Here is a 20,916-nt window from a genome sequence, read left to right as displayed (position 1 = left end):
CTTCTTTTACTGTATTTCTTTCGAAAGATTCTATTCTCTTCTTGTCCAAACTATTAATCGTCCACGTTTCACTTCCATTAATGGCTACACTCCAAACAAATACTTTCAGAAACGACTTCCTGACATTTGAATCTATACTCGAGGTTAACAAATTCCTCTTCTTCAGAAACGCTTTCCTTGAGATTGCCAGTCTACATTTTATATCCTCTCCACTTCGACCATCATCAGTTATTTTGCTCCCCAAATAGCAAAACTCCTTTACTACTTTAAGCGTCTCATTTTCTAATCTAATTCTCTCTGCATCACCCGACTTAATTCGACTACAGTCCATTATCCTCGTTTTGCTTTTGTTGATGTTCATCTTATACCCTCCTTTCAAGACACTGCCCATTCCCTTCAGCAGCACTTCCAAGTCCTTTGCTGTCTCTGACTGAATTAAAATGTCATCTCGAACCTCTAAATTTTTATTTCTTCTCCATGGATTTTAATACCTCCTCCGAACTTTTCTATTTTTTTTTCCTTTACTGCTTGCTCAATATACAGATTGAATAACATCGGGAAGAGGCTACAACCCTGTCTCACTCTCTTCCCAACCACTACTTCCCTTTCATCCCCCTCGACTCTTTTAACTACCATCTGGTTTCTGTACAGCTTTTCCCTCCCTGTATTTGACCCCTGCCACCTTTATAATTTGAAAGAGAGTATTACAGCCAACATTGTCAGAAGCTTTCTCTAAGTCTACAAATGCTAGAAACGTAGGTTTGTCTTACCTTAATCTTTCTTCTAAGGTAAGTCGTAAGGTCAGTAGCGCCTCACGTGTTCCAACATATCTACGGAATCCAAACTGATCTTCCCAGAGGTTTTTCCATCCGTCTGTAAATAATTCGCATTAGTTGTTTGCAGCCGTAACTTATTAAACTCATAGCTCGGTTAGTTTCACACCTGTCAACATTTCCTTTATTTGGGATTGGAATTATTATATTTTTCTTGAAGTCTGAGGGTATTTCGCCTGTCTCATACATCTTGCTCACCAGATGGTAGAGTTTTTTCAGGACTGGCTCTCCCATTTCATCTTCATCTACATCCTCTTCCATTTACATAATTTTGTCCTCAATTATCTCGCCCTTGTATAGACCCTCTAAATACTCCTTCCACCTTTTTGCTTTCCCTTCTTTGCTTGGAACTGGGTTTCCTTCTGAGCTCTTGATTTTCATACAAGTGGTTCTCTTTTCTCCAAAGGTCTCTTTAACTTCCTGTAGGCAGTATATATCTTATCCCTAGTGAGATAAGCCTCTATTTCCATACATTTGTCGTCTATCCATCCCTGCTTAGCCATTTTGCACTTCCTGTCGATCTCATTTTTGAGACGTTTCTATTGCTTTTTGCCTGCTTCATTTATTGCATTTTTATATTTTCTCTTTTCATCAATTAAATTCACTAATTCTTCTCTTACCCAAGAATTTCTACTAGTCCTCGTCTTTTTACCTACTTGATCCTCTGCTGCCTTCACTACTTCATCCCTCAGACCTACCCATTCCTCTTCTACAGTACTTCTCTTCCCCATTCCTGTCAATTGTTCCCTTATTCTCTCCCTGAATCTCTGTACAACCTCTGGATCTTTCTGTTTATCCAGGTCCCATCTCCTTAAATTCCCACCTTTTTGCAGTTTCTCCAGTTATAATGTACAGTTCATAACCAACATATTGTGGTCAGAGTCCACATCTGCCCCTGGAAATGTCTTACAATTTAAGACCTCGTTCCTAAATCTCTTTCTTACCATTATATAATCTATCTGAAACCTGTCAGTATCTCCAGTCTCCATCCATCCATGTATACAACCTTATTTTATTATTCTTGAACCAGATGATAGTTATGATTAAATTGTGCTCTGTGCAGAATTCCTTCTTTTCCTTTTCCTACTATCGAATTCCAGTCACCCATGACTATAAAATTTTCTTCTCCCTCCTCTATCTGAATAATTTCTTTTATTTCATCGTACAATTCTTCAATTTCTTCGTCATGTGCAGAGTTAGTTGGCATATAAAGTTGTAATACTGTAGTACGCGTGGGATTCGTGTCTATCTTGGCCACAATAATGCTTTCACTATGCTGTTTGTAGTAGCTTACCTGCTCTCCTATTTTTTTTATTCATTACCCTTATTGGATTTTGTATTTATAACCCTGTATTCAGCTGACCGAAAGTCTTGTTCCTCATGCCACCGAACTCCACTAATTCTCACAATATCTTACTTTAAATTTTCTAACCTACCTGCCAGATTAAGGGATCCGACATTCCACGCTCCAATCCGTAGACCGCCAGTTTTCTTTCTCCTGATAATGACGTCCTCTTGAGTAGTCCCTGCCCGGAGATCCGAATGGGGGACTATTTTACCTCCGGAATATTTTACCCAGGAGGACGCCATCATCATATCATCATAGAGTAAAGCTACATGCCCTTTGCTTTCAGCCTTTCGCAGTACCACAACAGAACCTTTTGGTGAACCTACTCATTCTTTACCTTTGTTATTGGTAATATTTAATCATGGCACACAACTACAGTCCTTGCTCGTAGTTCCGTTTGGTGCACCTGGACTGTATCGGGGGACTTGCACCTTGAGCAAGGAAACACAGTGCGTGTAAGTGACAAATGAGATTGACGAGAGCCGTGAACCCGGTGGCAACTGAAAAAAAAGTTACGTAATTACTTTTGTTCATTTGTAGTAGAATTCCTTCTCCTTGAGTATCGCATCAGGCCGATAGATGAACAACAAGAAATTCGGTCAGGGCACTGATGAGGGGAAGTAAGGTACGCCATTTTTGCCTTCTCTAACAAAGTGCTACGATGTAGTTGCGAGGACACTTCAGTGTGTGCCAGTATCGCAGACGTATACCTGAAAATAAACAAAATGAAGTAATTATCAAACTTGATGGTTCCTAAGTGATATAGAAATCCTTACCCTTTATATGTCGATCGCTAATTGTAATTTTTAGCAGTAAACACTGTCCGTGCCGGCCGCTGTGCCCGACCGGTTCTGTGCACATAAGTCCGGAATCGCGCGACTGCCACGTTCGCAGGTTTGAATCCTGCCTCGGGATTGGATGTGTGTGATGTCCTTAGGTTAGATTGGTTTAAGTAGTTCTAAGTTGTTCTACGTTCTAGGGATTGAAGACCTCAGATGTGAAGTCTGATAGTGCTCAGAGGCATTTGAACCATTTTTGAACACTGTCCGTCTGTAAGACTATTTGTATTTTGCAATAGAGTTCTAACAACGTTGTGTAAATGTTCAAAATTGAGTCATCTGCAAGGATCCTCCAAAGCCTGGCAGATTATTTACATACGGAGTATCACATATTTCTAATGAATACACTCGAGTATAAGTACAAAAGACTTACGCTGGAACATGGCTACAGTAGTGGTCCATTCAGATGTCACAAGAACGCCATGGCTCATGAAAAACCGCCGTTGGTTTCTGTCTCGGGTTCTTCGGCCGACGTTTGTCTGATGATTTTTCTGACGTTTCGCCAGAAAAGCTTTAATCTCCAGTGCTGGTGGTGAAGTGAAGTTCGCGGCTGCAGACTGTATGTACCTGGTGGGCCAAATTCCTAGGGCTTCTCCGCAGTCAGCCAGCCGCAGTGGCCGACCGGTTCTGGGCACATCAGTCCGGAATCGCGCGACTGCTACGGTCGCAGGTTCGAATCCTGCCTCGGGCATGGATGTGTTTGATGTCCTTAGGTTAGTTAGGTTTAAGTAGTCCTTCTGAGTTCTAGGGACTGATGACCTCGTATGTTAAGTCCCATATGCTCACAGCCATTTGAACAATTTTTCTCCGCAGTCACTTCCTGTGCGGTTCTCCTCTTGCTACCTGCACCGTCGTTCGCTGCAGCACGGGAATCTAGGGTACGTTTACCATGGAGCTTTCTTCTTTCTTGTTGAAGCTGTTCTAGTGTTTGAGTATTTCTATAGCCTGTCTATAGTTCACATCGGTACCACTTTCACGCAATACATCACAAATCTATTTCATGCACGTCTCACCACGAGCTATTTCACGTAGAATAGCAATTTTTTCACGTGGAATGTCAACTTCTAAGGACAGCTGGAAGGAATCGCCACAGGTAGTCCTCTGACGCCAGTGGTGGCCAACTTCTTCATGGAAAATTTCGAAGTACAGGCACTGGAATTTCGTCGTGTGTGCCTAAGGTGTGCACAGATATGTCGACGATAACTCTGTAATGTGGAGCGATGGCGAAGAACAGCTCGGTGACATCCTAAGACATTTGAACAGCCTCAATACCAACATAAAATTTACTATGGCAGTGGAAAAGGACAAAAAACTACTATTTCTAGATGTGCCGACACCTGCACGGACTGTCAAATGACCACATCACCCAGAAAAGAGTTATGATTAATACGCTCGTAGCGTGAGGAAGACAAATATGTGAGCCGTGGCACATCAGACGCGAAATGCAACGTCTAGAAAGTGTTCTGAGGAGCAATGTGTACTCCATAAGCTATATTAGATGTATAATAGAACCAAATACTTGGCGAAGTGACAAATCATAAAAAGAAATGTCGGGTACGGCCTTTCTGCCATACATTCCGAGAGTTAAGGACAGAAAGGCCGCATATTGCGGAAACATGGCGTAATGACTGTTTACAAACCAACAAAGAAAATCAGAGAGTATCTCAGATCGGCAAAGAAGAAAAGGGACCCACTTACAATGTCTGGAATATACCACATCCCATGCACATGCAGAAAACCTATATTGGAATGACTGGGCGATCAATCAACAACAGGATCATAGAACATATAAAACATTGCAGGTTGGAGCAGACAGAAAAATCGGCATGCCAGAGCACACTCTGCGTGATGCCGAGAACATAGTAAAATTCACCGACATGGAAGTTCTGGCTACAGAGAAGAGCTTGTTCTGAGAAGCTATAGAAATACACATGCACGAGAATAGCTTCAAGAAGAAAGAAAAAATCCTAAACGCAAACGGATCCTGGAATCACATGATGCAGTGAACGATCGTTACAGATAGCAAGAGGAGAACCACACCGGAAATGACTGCGGAGAAGACCTTCGACGTTGGTGCACCAGATACATATAGTCTGCGGTCTCGACCTTCGCTCCATTTCACCACCAGCACGGGAGGGTTAAGCTTTGATAATGGCAGCCACTCACAGAAAAATCATCAAACAAACGTCGGCCGAAAAACGCGAGACAGAAGCCAACATGCTATTGGTCATCAAGTGGCCACGAAAGCCTTACAGTTTTGTACCATGGCTCATTTTTTTAAATAGAGAGCTGATATTTAATCTCCTGACATATTTCACTGCCAAATTGTTCGATGTCACGATAACCATGTTCCTGGAACAAACTATACCAACACCAAACTTTCTGATCTTAAGTATTGTGTATTACTTATCATCATCATCAGTATAGCAAATACACTGATGACCGATCTAATTTGTACATTCTATTTAAAAACGTGTTGCTCAGCCACTGGAAATAAATGCAATAGCAAATCATGGTGGCAAGGACTCAAGTCTATGGTACGTTTATGGATGTATGCCATACCAAAAGTGTATGCTCCGTTCAAGCTATTCCGTTATACGACGGACCGCTGTTTTGTGGGCTGAAGCTGCGACCCAATAGCTTTCCCAAGGTGTTCCACGTGATCCAGATCAGGTAGATTTGGTGCCCAGGACGTAACCGTTAGATCACTATAATGCTACTCAAACCAGTGTAACACGCCTGTGGCATAGTGGCACCGGCTGCTATCCTGTTGGAAGTTGCCACTACTTTCGGAGAAGACATAAAGCATGAAGGAATGCCTGTACTCCGCAATAATGTTCACCTCGTCTACTATCATGGCTCCTCCGGTTACTACCATAGTTCCAGTAGAAGTGGTAGTTAGTATTCCCCATAGCGTAATACATCTCCATGCAGTGCATGTTTCGAGCAGGTGTTCGCCTCGAACCCGAAGTATCATGTGAACACATAGGCCTAGATATTGTGTGCTGCTTAATCTCGTGTTAATTAATGTGCTCTGAATTGCAAATTCCGAAACACTTGAGACTGCACAAGTGATGCACTGGTGTCGTCGGATCTGTCGCAGATTGCCGCTTATCGTGCTTCACAGAGTGGCTACGCCTCTGACCTCCACATTCTGTGATGAGCCGTTAACGTCCAACATCTTGTTCCCAAATCGTGGTTTTATCGCCATTCAGTCATTCTCCACAGATGCTCACGACAACAGCTCTTCAGCACCCGCCCAGATTTGGCATTTATGAGATGCTCATTCCCAATCGACGAGAAACTACTGTCTGCATTTTGTCAAGTTGATTATGCCAGTCGATTCCCAGTTTGAGGAGCGTATCATTGGTAGCAAAGGCTCAATCTAGACATTGAGTGTGTTAGTGAAGTGAAGCTCTCCACGCTACTCTATCCTGTGCAAGCTTTTTCATCTACCAGTACCTACTGCAACCTACATCTTTCTGAATCTGTTTAATGTATTCATCTCTTGGTCTCCCTCTACGATTTTTACCCTCCACGCTACCCTCCAATGCTAAACTTGTGATCCCTTGATGTCTCAGGACATGTCCTACCAACCGATCCCTTCTTCTAGTCAAGTTGTGCCACAAACTTCTCTTCTCCCCAGTCCTATTCAATACCTCCTCATTAGTTACGTGATCTACCCACCTAATCTTCAACATTCTTCTGTAGCACCACATTTCGAAAGCTTCTATTCTCTTCTTCTCCAAACTATTTATCGTCCATGTTTCACTTCCATACATGGCTACACTCCATACAAATACTTTCAGAAATGACTTCCTGACCCTTAAATCTATACTCGATGTTAACAAACAAAACAACTTTACTACTTTAAGCGTCTCACTTTCTAATCTAATTCCCTCAGCATCACCAGACTTAATTCGACTACATTCTATTATCCTCGTGTTGCTTTTGTTGATGTTCATCTTATATCCTCCTTTCAAGACACTGTCCATTCCATTCAACTGTGGGATTGAGAGAGGAGAAGAACTACTTGAGCTCTCCAACAAATTTCAGCTACGAATAAGGAGTCTACTGTACGAAAATCTCAACAGACTGGGGTATACTTAAAAAACTCCCGAGACACGGGAAGATCCCAGTCATATTATCTTATGTTCAGGCATATATTTCGAAATCAGATTTTGGGACGTTAGGTGTACCCGAGAGAAGATACAGACTTAGATCACACTTTAATAATTACGAAGAGTAGCCTGAAGTTTAAGGAACTAGGTAAGAGGAATCAGTGGGGAAGGAAGTGGGATACCGGAATAATGAGGAATGATGAGACTCATTTGAAGTTCTCTGAGGATGTGGATGCTTCAATAAGGAATATCACAATAGGCAGTTCAGTTGAAGAGGAGTGGACATCTCAAAAAAGAGCAATCATAAGCGTTGGACAGTAAGACATAGGTACAAGGAACATAATTCCGAATAAACCTTGACAAACAGTAAAAAATTTTCAATAAACTGACACAAGACTACTGGTGTGAAACATAGGCCCAGAGATTTCTGTGAATTTTCATTTCAAGCACAGCAGTTAATGGCAGTTAATCGCGGATTGTGGGAAAACCGGAACAGACGAGAATCGAAGAGTTTGGGAAATGGTGCTACAGAACAATTGGAAACCAGGTTCACTGATAAGGAGTGAGGAAGTTATGCATAGAATCATCTAGGAAAGAATTGGAAACAATGGCAAGAAGTGACAGGACGTTCAGACGTCAGGGAATAGCTTCCACGGTGCTAGAGGGCGATGTAGAGAGCAGAAACTGAACACAGAGATTGAAATACTTCCAGCAATTAATAGACGGCATTGCATGCAAGAGCTATTCTAAAAAAAATGAATAGAGCTGCTGCTACTAATACAACTATTACGTTCGAACCTTAAATATAAAAATAGATATTATAGGAGACACTGCAACTCTTTGACAGCAATGGCAATCTGACACATCTATTACACACGCTATATAGGTTCTGACGCTATAGGTTCTGACGGGGGTCTCTATAATGACCTGTCGTAAGTTATAACTGACAAAGTCAGCAATAGTATTTTACACCGATTCCTGTTCTTCAGATGCAAGAATTTCCTTTTGTCGATGACGGTTTAGGCTTTTTGGATGACACCTGACACATGAGCATCTCGTGCTATCAAAAGCGGTCTGGATGTCGTTAACGAGTACAGCAAGTTGCATTTCATATTATGCATGGCCGTAAGTTTCATGTTATGCATGCCCGCAGGGCCCGTTTCGACTGATGCAAAGGGTTTTGCTCAATCTTCAGAAAACCCTCATTTCAATCGAAGGAGTGGACCTCGCTTCCAGGAACACAAACTCTTTCTAGCGAGTTCGTATTGCCTCCACCTCAAAACTTGGCTGACAGGTACTCGTCGCGAGCCACCTGTTGCAGGCGCTGCCCTAGATGTACCTTCCCGTCTATAAGGCGAGTGCAGACAACGTGACGTCCTGTCTGACGGACTTGCATGCCAATGGCTCCAATGTCACACATTCCAGGCCTTTGAACTTCAACGACGCACGTTAGGTACCAATTTTCCAGCCGTATGAATCCTAGAAGTGTCTGATGCATGCCGCAAAACACCAATGAAGAATTAAGGTCTAACTTTACAGGCTTTTCAGGTTGATCTGTGGCAAATCAACCTTATAAATGGGAAGGTACATCTAGGGCAGCGCCTGCAACAGGTGTCTCGCGACGAGCACCTGTCAGCCAAGTTTTGAGGTGGAGGCAATACGAATTCGCCAGAGAGAGTTTGTGTTCCTCGAACCGAGGTCCACTTCTCCGATTGAAATGGTGGTTTTCTGAAGATTGAGCAAAACCCTTTGCATCAGTCGAAACGGGCCGTGCCGGCATGCATAACATGAAACATACGGCCATGCATAATATGAAATGCAACCCTCCGCCACACACCGTCAGGTGGCTTGCGGAGTATGGATGTAGATTTAGATGTAGATGTAGATGAAATACTCTTCTCTGATTTATCGTCGGATCATGCTGTACAAATCTCATAATATTTCGTCGATACAACTGTTGAAATGTTCAGGTGGTGGTAGTAGCTATTGGCACTGCTATAATTCCTCTGTCTCCCTTGGTGGACAACTATTTTATGGAAGGCATTGAGGAAAAAGCACTGCAGTCGGCAAGTTTCAACCTTTCTGGTGCTGGCAGTATTTAGTCGTAACGTTTGTGGTTTAGTGTTTCTCCAGCATTTGAACTCGCTCTATCGGAATATGCATTTCACCCTGGAACTGGGAAAAGGTGGCAGCTTACCTTTCCTGGACGCTTTGGTTAAAAGGAAAGTCGACAGTACACTGGGCGATAGTGTCCACCGCAAACCAAATCACACAAATAAATTTGCAGGCCACAAGATACCATCACCCTGCGCAACGTGTCAGTATCGCACACTCTTTGGTCTTCTCTCAGATTCCGACGCTTTTATTGGTGAGCCACAACACCTAAGAACGGTGTTCAAACAGGACGGCTATTTTAATAGATATGTTTCCAGAAAGTTCAAAGCAGAAACATAAATGAAGACGCAAAGGCACTCTTTTCAACTGCGTTCTTTCGGTATTTTGGCTGCATATCTTCAAGAATAGAAAGGACCCTCAAAATGTAGAAAGTCAAATGACGTTTTCGGCCACCAGGAAAATTAAAGAATTTGATGTGCTCTTTGAAAGAGTATCTTGACCTTATGAAATGTCGCATACATAAGATCACTTGCCAATGTGGGAAACTTTGTATTGGGCAGGCGTGCTGAACAGTGTAAGAATATTGTGTTGAGCACCATCGTCATACATTGTCATACACCAGGGCCGGCTGCTAAATTGTCTCCCCACCCCGAGTTTTTTTTTCAATACGTTGTGCAATTTCATTTAAACATATCTGTAGGAAATGTCAGCAATCAAACGCAATTTTTTATACGAAAAGAAATTAAAGTGTTTCTGACCAATCTTTACTCCCTCGGTCAAGTACCGAAACGAAGTCTGTCGTTTTCGTTGCAGAGAAATCGGCAATACCTGTTGCCTGGAAAGGCGAAGTGGTCATGCGGCAGCGCCAGGAACTAGGTCACGTGACGAGGTATAGCGAGGCTACGGTTAAACTAGCGCCCAAGAAGAAGAAGCAAGAAGACCACAATCAGTATGTGACCGATAATATGGATAAATGTATCATCAGGCAGCAATTTCTATGGCATTACGAACAACAGAAAGAAATACGAACTTCGCGAAAACGGCACAACTTTAGTCAAACAGAAATGAACTTCAAAGGTAGCAAGGAAACCCTTAGAAGCAATGTTCTGTCTATGGATTTTCGTTTAAGAAGGTGTCCAAATTAATATTTTCTTTTGTGCGGACGAGAGGACATTGTTGTTAAAAGACCATACCTTCTCGGGTTTTCATCAGAATCAAAGCGACCAGTAGTTTACTAAGATGAAACATGGATTCAAACGCATCACAAAGTAAATAAATGTAGGCGAAGCGATAGTGTGCTAGTAGTATTGTCAAACAAAAGTGCAGGTCAGAGTTTAATTGTCGTTCATGCAGGCGAAGACAGGTGTTCCACGGCCCAGAAACCAATAGGTCCGACTATCACTCAGAAACGGAAAGCAAAGATTTTCAAAAATACTTCGAAATCCAACTCATGCCAGGCTTATTACCCTCAGCGTATTTACCCATACGGAATACTTCTAGCCATTGTAGGTGTTGGACATGTTTGACTGTAGTAATGTTCAACCATTTTTTTCCATAATGGGAGAAGAATAAAACACTCGGAAACTGCCATTGAAGGGCTTATCAAAATTGCTTCAGGCTTAACACGTAGCCGCAATATCGAACATTGCATTCGAATTTCTAAATTAGATTTAGTCTTCTGCAAAATTAGTTGTGAGTAAACGCAAGGCGCTTAGCAGGCTGGCAGCGCTCCGCTCATAAGAATGATGGCGTTCACGCCAGTGTGCTTCCCCCTCTCTGTTCCTCCGGTGTAAACAGGACGGTGCTGCCACAGTGGCGAGGAAGAAATTAGTCCTCCTCGCTCCCCTTGTTCAACAGGGGCGGCCGGCAGGTAGTCGGGGCGCCATGGTACTGTTCCCGAAGCCGCTCCCTCCGAGGTTTGGCTTCGAATCCCCTCTTGGGCATGAATGTTGTGTTTGTCCTAAAAAAAGGGAGGGAGGCAGATTTGCCGCCCCCCAGGAAGTGCCGCTCCCTGCAGGCGCACGTTTCTCACCTGCCTTGCGCTGGCCCTGTCATACACGCATGTCGTCTTCCTGGGATTGTGTTTTTAAGTAGGCCTCAGATATCCATACGGAACTCGAACTTATGAAGAGGAATTCAGGTTTTCAACTATGCGCCGCCTGGATTCCAGCATTAGTCCCCGTTAAATCAAGACAGACAAGATCATCCAATCCATGATCCGACAGGGCGGATTGCTGAGATTTAATTCCGATTTTCACCACATAAACGGCAAGCAGCACACTCATCGCCCACAGCGCACTCGCGAATGGCCTTCCTGTGCCTCCTGGCACGGGGCAGTAGAAGCGCCGCTTTCCTCTCACTGCAACCATCTTCCCGTGCACGCACGTTGCCTGCACCTGGCCTGATATCTATCGACGCTTCTGCTTGCTTTATCAGTCGCGCCTGGTGGCGCCAGCTACCAACACCTGAAGATGTCGAACAGTTGTATCGACGAAGTATTGTGTGATTTGCACAATATGATCTGTCGCCAATCCTGAGAAGAGTATTTGAATGTACTGTATCATCTCGCTGCGCTAAAGCCTCCCCTGCGTCCAAGAATAAAGACTGGAAAGATGAAACTGCAATTTAACCGATTCGAAAGATTTGCTTTGTTATTTTAACTAAACGTTTCGTCTACCTTTACGAAAGTGGCCGACAACTTTTTCGAGTCGCCTCCATATTTGAAGCAAATTGACTGATGCATCTGTGTCTAAATGAAAGTTCACAGGATGTCCAGCAATGCGTAATGCTACAAAAAGTTTGTTATAACGTCGTTACGCAGCACTAGGGCGAGAAGGAGTCACAACCTTAATCTTACTTTAGTCAGAACCTGTTGTAGGCACAACGTTCACTGCATGTGCACGAGCCTGTTTTTTTTCTGGGGCCGGACAAAATTGGCGTTTTTTTCCAGCCCGGCACACATTTTCACTCATCGCCGCTGATACCGATCAAGTCCCGATGCCACTGCCATCATTAGCCCCTTCACTTCTTTTCCTTTATCCGCCTGATCCCTCAACCTTCAATTACAGAATCTCAATATTTCTTGCCCTGAGAAGCGCTGCTGCCTTCCTGCCACTAGTTCTACTACACACCATCAGTATGGACAGTGTGTTTCACGAAGGAAGTTAGTCTGTTGCCTATACTAATAAATAAAGGGGAAACAAGGGGCAATGTCTCAAGAAATCATAAAAAAGATTTACTTCAGAACTATGCAAGATACTCTAATAAACATTCGGACGGACAGGAGCTGTATATTTTAGAAAGAGGGAATATTCTTAGTGAAAAATATCGAAAAGTTCTTGGCCGCTTTGCTTCAAATTTTTACGCAATACATAATACACTTTCGAGCAGACAAGGGCTATACATTTAAACAAAAAAATCTAGGCTAAAACCAACAATAAGAATGGAAATACTGTGTGGTGTTTTCCAGTGAAAATGCGCTGTTTCCTTTCCTTTCTCAGTTGGTCTTAAATACGATGCGTCAAACTGAACGGGTGAATATATTGTGTCATTGGTATACGAGGTATGGGAAACGCCCTGCTAAACCCGCAGGACAGGACAGGTAGTTTAAATTGTGAAAAGGGGCCAAAATAAGGGGCTGTCAGTTACACTCGAACATACAACTTTATTATTTGATCAAACATTACAAGAGCACAATTTTTTTTAAACAAACAGCTTTAATATTTGGGACTTAATTGCCGGCTGAAAGCCACTTCAATTAAAAAACTGCTGAAGGCCAGTAACTTAGAACGCAAGCATAATCAGAAATTTAAAAGGCAAACCATATCCTACAACAGATCTTTAGTTAGGCTGAAGACCCAAAGAATCAGATACTTAAAGAGCAAACAGGTTAAATTCACACGGACCGATACTTGCACAAACTATCAAACCATCACCCGAGCCAGAAAAGAGGCATTATTAATACTCTCGTAACCCGAGCAGAACGAATATGTGAGCCGCAGCACCTCAGACGCGAAATGCCACACCTGGAAAGTGTTCTGAGGAGCAGTGGGTGCTCCACAAATTATATTAGCAATTTAAGAGAGCCAAACACTCGGCGAAGTAAGGAATCAGTAAAGGAAATGTAGGGTATAGCCTTTCTGCAATACTCTCCCAGTGACGGACGGAATCGGCCGTATATTGCGCAAACACGGTGTAAAGGCGATTTTCAAACCGACAAGGAAGATCAAAGAGTGTCTTAGTTCTTTAATTTAGGCTGACGGAGTTAAGTGCAAAGCAACTCATATTCAAAATCGGCCGAAGGCTAAACACTTAAAATTCAACAACCTTAAAACCTTTAAAATACCAAAAGCCTTACGTGAAACAGTTCTTTAGATTAGGCTGCAGGCCTAAAGAATCTTACGCCTTAAGGGCACAACAACCTTAATTTTAAAAAAAAGTACAAACAACAAGAAAAATTTTTTAAAAAAGGCAGTAAACCCAAGGGCGCTCAGATGTTGGAGTGTCGGTTTGGTATTCAAACACTAACGCTCACTTAGGTAACACAGGCAGTCCGGCCAACCATTCACGAACCGACGACAACTCAACGCACCGACAATCAACGGACCCACCGGCAAGATCACTTCCACTTCACCCGGTCAGGGCACAACAAGGAGTTCAACGGAACAACGTAGAAGATTTTGGCGCCCACACTCAATCATACATGGAGCTGTCAAACTACACAGCCTTCTGCACAGCAACAACACGAAGAGGAAAATACACTGCCTGAAATTTACGTCAACAGCCAGGGCAGGTAATCGGAACGTTAACGGCAGCAGGGCAGAAGATTGCGCTGGTGCACTTCAGTTCCAATAAGCAAATACAGTGAAACTCCACCGGAGGGTCGCCAGACATTTGCAACTTGAAAACCACGTTGTTGCTGGCGAGAATATCCCAACAGCCGACAACGAACTCCAAACGAGACAATGTAAACAGTCTTGACCTGCTGGCAGATTAAATCAAAACTCAACTTTCCTGTCCAGGGTTGGTGAGCCACGGACCTCGTAGCAATCGGAACAGCCCCACACACTCCGACACCGCATAGAGACTGCCAGCGGTCCCGGCCGAACTACGTCCCGCAGAGAATTCCTCGCTGCTCCACGCCAACCGACCGACTGGTCGCACACCGCCCAGATGGAAACTACACTCCTGGAAACTGAAATAAGAACACGGTGAATTCATTGTCCCAGGAAGGGGAAACTTTATTGACACATTCCTGGGGTCAGATACATCACATGATCACACTGACAGAACCACAGGCACATAGACACAGGCAACAGAGCATGCACAATGTCGGCACTAGTACAGTGTATATCCACCTTTCGCAGCAATGCAGGCTGCTATTCTCCCATGGAGACGATCGTAGAGATGCTGGATGTAGTCCTGTGGAACGGCTTGCCATGCCATTTCCACCTGGCGCCATCAGTTGGACCAGCGTTCGTGCTGGACGTGCAGACCGCGTGAGACGACGCTTCATCCAGTCACCAACATGCTCAATGGGGGACAGATCCCGAGATCTTGCTGGCCAGGGTAGTTGACTTACACCTTCTAGAGCGCGTTGGGTAGCACGGGATACATGCGGACGTGCATTGTCCTGTTGGAACAGCAAGTTCCCTTGCCGGTCTAGGAATGGTAGAACAATGGGTTCGATGACGGTTTGGATGACCCGTGCACTATTCAGTGTCCCCTCGACGATCACCAGAGGTGTACGGCCAGTGTAGGAGATGGCTCTCCACACCATGATGCCGGGTGTTGGCCCTGTGTGCCTCGGTCGTATGCAGTCCTGATTGTGGCGCTCACCTGCACGGCGCCAAACACGCATACGACCACTTTGGCACCAAGGCAGAAGCGACTCTCATCGCTGAAGACGACACGTCTCCATTCGTCCCTCCATTCACGCCTGTCGTGACACCACTGGAGGCGGGCTGCACGATGTTGGGGCGTGAGCGAAAGACGGCCTAACGGTGTGCGGGACCGTAGCCCAGCTTCATGGAGACGGTTGCGAATGGTCCTCGCCGATACCCTAGGAGCAACAGTGTCCCTAATTTGCTGGGAAGTGGCGGTGCCCCACTATACGCCCTCGCTCAAAGTCCGTTAACTGCACATACGGTTCACGTCCACGCTGTCGCGGCATGCTACCAGTGTTAAAGACTGCGATGGAGCTCCGTATGCCACGGCAAACTGGCTGACACTGACGGCGGCGGTGCACAAATGCTGCGCAGCTAGCGCCATTCGACGACCAACTCCGCGGTTCCTGGTGTGTCCGCTGTGCCGTGCGTGTGATCATTGCTTGTACAGCCCTCTCGAAGTGTCCGGAGCAAGTATGGTGGGTCTGACACACCGGTGTCAATGTGTTCTTTTTTTCATTTCCAGGAGTGTATAAGCGCCAGGTCAAAGATAGTCCAATGTCCGAATATCGATAAACACCACTGCTGCTACTTGCGAAAGGAGAAGAGCATAATCGCGATAACTGCGGGAGACTAAGCACAGAGTCGCAACCAAGGTTTAATCCAGCGCATAGCATGAGCCAGCCACTGCTCAGTATGAAGAAGACCTCTTCAGTTGCTATGATATTGCTGTGCCTGTACTATTCCGAGTTACGAAGCAAAGTTCCTTCGGACACGCGGGTATACATGCGTGCATCTCCGAAGGAACATACACTATGGACTTATGAGAAGAAACTGCTGACATATAGTTGACGACAAATGGAAGTTTCGGCTGGCCGGGTGGTAAGGCGACCACTCTCGATAAGCGGGAAATCCGGGTTCGATTACCGGTCCAGCAAAGATTTTCACTGTCGCCATTCCCTTGTAGAACTAATGGTTGTCCATGTTCACAACTGTGAATACACTTCGCGTGTTTCATAACGCCTGTGGTCGCTGCAGTGCGTTGTGTGTGCATGTCCGAAGGAACATTGAATTGTTATTCGGAATGACACGAGCACTGCAATAACGTATTTATACACCGACAGCGGACAAGCGACTGAAAAGTAAAATGTGTCCATAGTACGGGACTATACATAACTGATGTACGAGTATAGGGTGTAGACGTTCTCGGTCAGGCTGCGAGTCGTGGTCAGATAGCCAAGTGACAAGGAGACCGCTCGCTACAAGCGGGAAATACGGGATGGAGTCCCGGACCGGCACCAGATTCACTGTAGTAATTCCGTAATACGGCTGGTGGCATTCAATATTCGCAACTGCGAATATTTGGATGCATGTCTCCAGTTTACGGATCTGAAATGATATTAATTCGCATATTTTCGATCCGCAAATAAACAGCTTTACAGAGTTTCGGACGACTCAGGCAGTCTGGTAATATTCTTATCATAAGCCTGATCCGGCCTTCTAACATTAACCACAACGGCCTTGCTGTGCTGGTACTGCCAACGGCTGAAAGCAAGGGGAAACTGTAGCCGTAATTTTTACCGACGGTATGTAGCTATACTATATAGTTAAATGATGATCGCATCCTCTTGGGTAAAATATTCCAGAAGTAATATAGTCCCCCATTCGGATCTCCGGGCGGGGACTACTTAGGAGGACGTCGTTTTCAGGAGACCCAAAACCGGTGTTCTTCGGAGAGCGGAATGTCCTTAATCGGGCAGTTAGTTTGGAAAATTAAAATTGATAGGTTAAAGTTAGATATAGTGGGAGTAAGTGAAATTCGGTGGCAGGAGGAACAACACTTATAGTCAGGTGAATGCAGGACCTTAAACACAAAATTAAATAACGGTAAGTTTAGTAATGAATAAAAAAATAGGATCGTGGGTAAGCTACTACAAACGGCATAATGAATGCGTTATTGTAGCAAAGATAGAAACGAAGTCCACACCTACCACAGAAGTACAAGTTTATATAACCAACTAACTCCGCAGATGAAGAAGAGACTAAAGAAATGTGTGATGAGATAAAAGAAATTTTCAGTTAGTGAATAGAGATAAAAATTTGGTAGTCTTGGGTGACTAGAATTCGATAGTAAGAAAAGGAAGAGCAGGAAAAGTTTTAGGTGAATGTGCAATAGGGGTGAGGAATGAAAGATGAATCCGTTTGGTAGAATTTTTCACAGAGCATAACTTGGTTTAAGAATCATGAAAGCCCGGCTCGCTGGTATTTAAAAAGAAGCTATTGTGTTTTTCAGTCCTCTGCTGTAAGGTAGATTACTTATATTATTCTTGTTACCTAACGTAACCGTATGGTAATACTTTTTACAATAACAATGTTTGCACAGCATATTTTGGCTTACAAATGTACTTGCCGGCTCCTGTGGCCGAGTGGTTCTAGGCGCTATCCTTTTACACAAAATACTATCATCCGTCATTCTATCAGTTTGTGAATATTTTGAACTACTTAAGTAACGTAATTTTAAACCAACTCAGTTCTGGTGTATCTGGCCTAATGCAAAAATACGACTGAAAATCGTCGGCTGCAGCCGGTTGGAACTGTTACAGATACCCAACGAATGTCAAGGAAACGGAGCAGTAAACGTTGGACCCACATCTGATGGAAAATGCGACTAAGGCAGTAAAGAATGACAAGATGCCTTTGTTTACAGCAGCTAACATTTCATGTTCCATGTAATACGCTAAAAAATACGGTACTACAAAAAAAAATCAGAGATTAAAAGGCTGTAAAATAGGTAGGGAAGCTCTTGGAGTGGGCTCGATATAGAACAAGAACAGGATGTTCCTGGTACGTTTGTGAAACTGAAAAGCGGCTGCGGTTTTATGGATTTACAGGTGAACAATCTCAAAGATTAGCATTCCAATTGCAAAGTAGAGCGAAATATATCATTAATTTATTCTTCCTCAGTAGCTAGAGGATAAAGTTTCAACAGGCTGAGTGGAGGTTTAATTTTTTGATATCCTTAAAGCCGTGCGAGGAAAACTGTTTCTTAGTGCTCCTCGTATTTACCATGCGGGTCAGACCGTTGACAATTCAGTCCAAGAACAGCAAAGTGTTGGCACTTACGAGAAGACGACAAAACTGCGGCATTACGTTAGCCGAAAGCGGATTGCTGTTCACTTTCGGTGTATATACATCCTTACTGGCCACGCTTTACCCTGTTTAGTCGGGAAAAGTGGAAACTATGTAAGACCAACGAAAATTGCATATATCTCCTATTCATGTTGTATTGTTTTACTTGTAAATATTTAGTGCAATACATTATAGTACGTAAACTACGTAAATGACAAGCTTCTATCTGTGGCAGTGATTCGGTGAAAATTCAATTTTCTTTAAACTGACCAATTTACGCCACATTTCCCTACCTATTCTTGAACTATCAAATTCCATTAACATGAACCATTCCACAACTGAAAAACGAACACGATAACCCTTCTCTTGATCCTTCAAAGAACGGTTCAAAATCTGTATGTTCACATCTGTCCTTTGTGCCCACGGTTAGGAGTTCCTACTGAAAGGGTTCGGTTAACGAGAACCGTATCCCGCTCGGCTTCTACAAAGTCTTTTTGTTTCAACGCTGGGACTCATCAGGGAACACAAACTGATGCGCGCACCATGCGGTTTAATCGGAACCTATTACCCGCCTTCGAAAAGACGCCAGTGGGTCGTAAAGTGAGGTATTACGCTATTCGCTTGCTGATTGGATGTTGCAGTGAGAATGACACCGCGAGAAGCGACAGATTCGGATTTAACGCTCTTTACCATTAGGTGTGAATCCTCATCGGTATATTCTTTGTAACAAGAAAGCGAGTGACGACAGGGCCAAATCTGTTTAGACGGGTATCTTGTGGGTGAAACAGCATCCTTTCACTATCAAATAAGTGTGTCTTAAAGCGTGAACGCACGTCATACAACAGCCCACAAATCTGTTAGGAAGCATCTTGCAGTAGAAAAACAGTTTCCTTTCTTCAGAATCAATTTCAAACAACAAACATTTATTGCACATAAAACTACACATTTTGTAGTGTAACGTACAATAATTATTCAGCCAACCGCAATTCACCTGATAATAACTGAAATCAGTTTTGAATTAGTTAGTTAAGTAAAATGCATTTCAGTCCAGCTACAGAAATTATGAACAAATACATAGTAGCCAGCCCAGTCGAAGGAGTGGCAACTTATGTATTGTTCAAATGGTTCAAACGGCTTTGAGCACTAAGGGACTTAACATCTGAGGTCATCAGTCCCCTAGAACTGAGAACTACTTAAACCTAACTAACCTAAGGGCATCACACACATCCATGCCCGATGGAGGAATCGAACCTGAGACCGTAGCGGTCGCGCGGTTCCAGACTGAAGCTCCTAGAACCGCTGGGCCACACCGGCCGGCTATTTGTGTCTCACTATGTCCTTTATCACAGCTACAGTTTCCATCGTTCTGTACTTTTACTACTGTCTCCTTTCAGTGTCACTGTTGTCCTCTTGGTCCCTCTTATTGCTACAATCTCATTCATCCGTTCCCACTACTGCTGTCTCTTCTCACTGTCTCTTTCTTCCTCGTTGTCATTATAGATTCTCTCATTTCCATCGGTGCACTTCCACTAACACTTTCTCTTCCTTTATTACTCTGTCAGTGGCACTGCCTTGTCCAGTCCTTTCTTTCCTAGCACTGTTCTGCCACTGTCTGGTATGTTCAACTGCAATTGCGCGGCGGTCGGGGTGGCCGAGCGATTCTAGGCGCTACAGTCTGGAACCGCGCGATTGCTACGGTCGCAGGTTCGAATTCTGCCTCAGGCATGGATGTGTGTGATGTCCTAAGGTTAGTTAGGTTTAAGTGGTTCTAAGTTATAGGGGGCTGATGACTTTAGAAGTTCAGTCACATAGTGCTCAGAGCATTTTTTTTTTATCAATTGCGCACCCCAGGGAAGCGTCCTGGGACCTCTACTGTTCCTGATCTATATAAATGACCTGGGTGACAATCTGAGCAGTTCTCTTAGACTGTTCGCAGATGATGCTGTAATTTACCGTCTAGTAAGGTCATCCGAAGACCAGTATCAGCTGCAAAGCGATTTAGAAAAGATTGCTGTATGGTGTGTCAGGTGGCAGTTGACGCTAAATAACGAAAAGTGTGAGATGATCCACATGAGTTCCAAAAGAAATCCGTTGGAATTCGATTACTCGATAAATAGTACAATTCTCAAGGCTGTCAATTCAACTAAGTACCTGGGTGTTAAAATTACGAAAAACTTCAGTTGGAAGGACCACATATATAATATTGTCTGGAAGGCGAGCCAAAGGTTGCGTTTCATTGGCAGGACACTTAGAAGATGCAACAAGTCCACTAAAGAGACAGCTTACACTACACTCGTTCGTCCTCTGTTAGAATATTGCTGCGCGGTGTGGGATCCTTACCAGGTGGGATTGACGGAGGACATCGAAAGGGTGCAAAAAATGGCAGCTCGTTTTGTATTATCGCGTTATAGGGGAGAGAGTGTGGCAGATATGATACACGAGTTGGGATGGAAGTCATTACAGCATAGACGTTTTTCGTCGCGGCGAGACCTTTTTACGAAATTTCAGTCACCAACTTTCTCTTCCGAATGCGAAAATATTTTGTTAAGCCCAACCTACATAGGTAGGAATGATCATCAAAATAAAATAAGAGAAATCAGAGTTCGAACAGAAAGGTTTAGGTGTTCGTTTTTCCCGCTCGCTGTT

The sequence above is a fragment of the Schistocerca gregaria genome, chromosome 5, assembly GCF_023897955.1.
Source record: "Schistocerca gregaria isolate iqSchGreg1 chromosome 5, iqSchGreg1.2, whole genome shotgun sequence".
Taxonomy (NCBI): Eukaryota; Metazoa; Arthropoda; class Insecta; order Orthoptera; family Acrididae; genus Schistocerca; species Schistocerca gregaria.
This window is presented reverse-complemented; position numbering follows the sequence as displayed.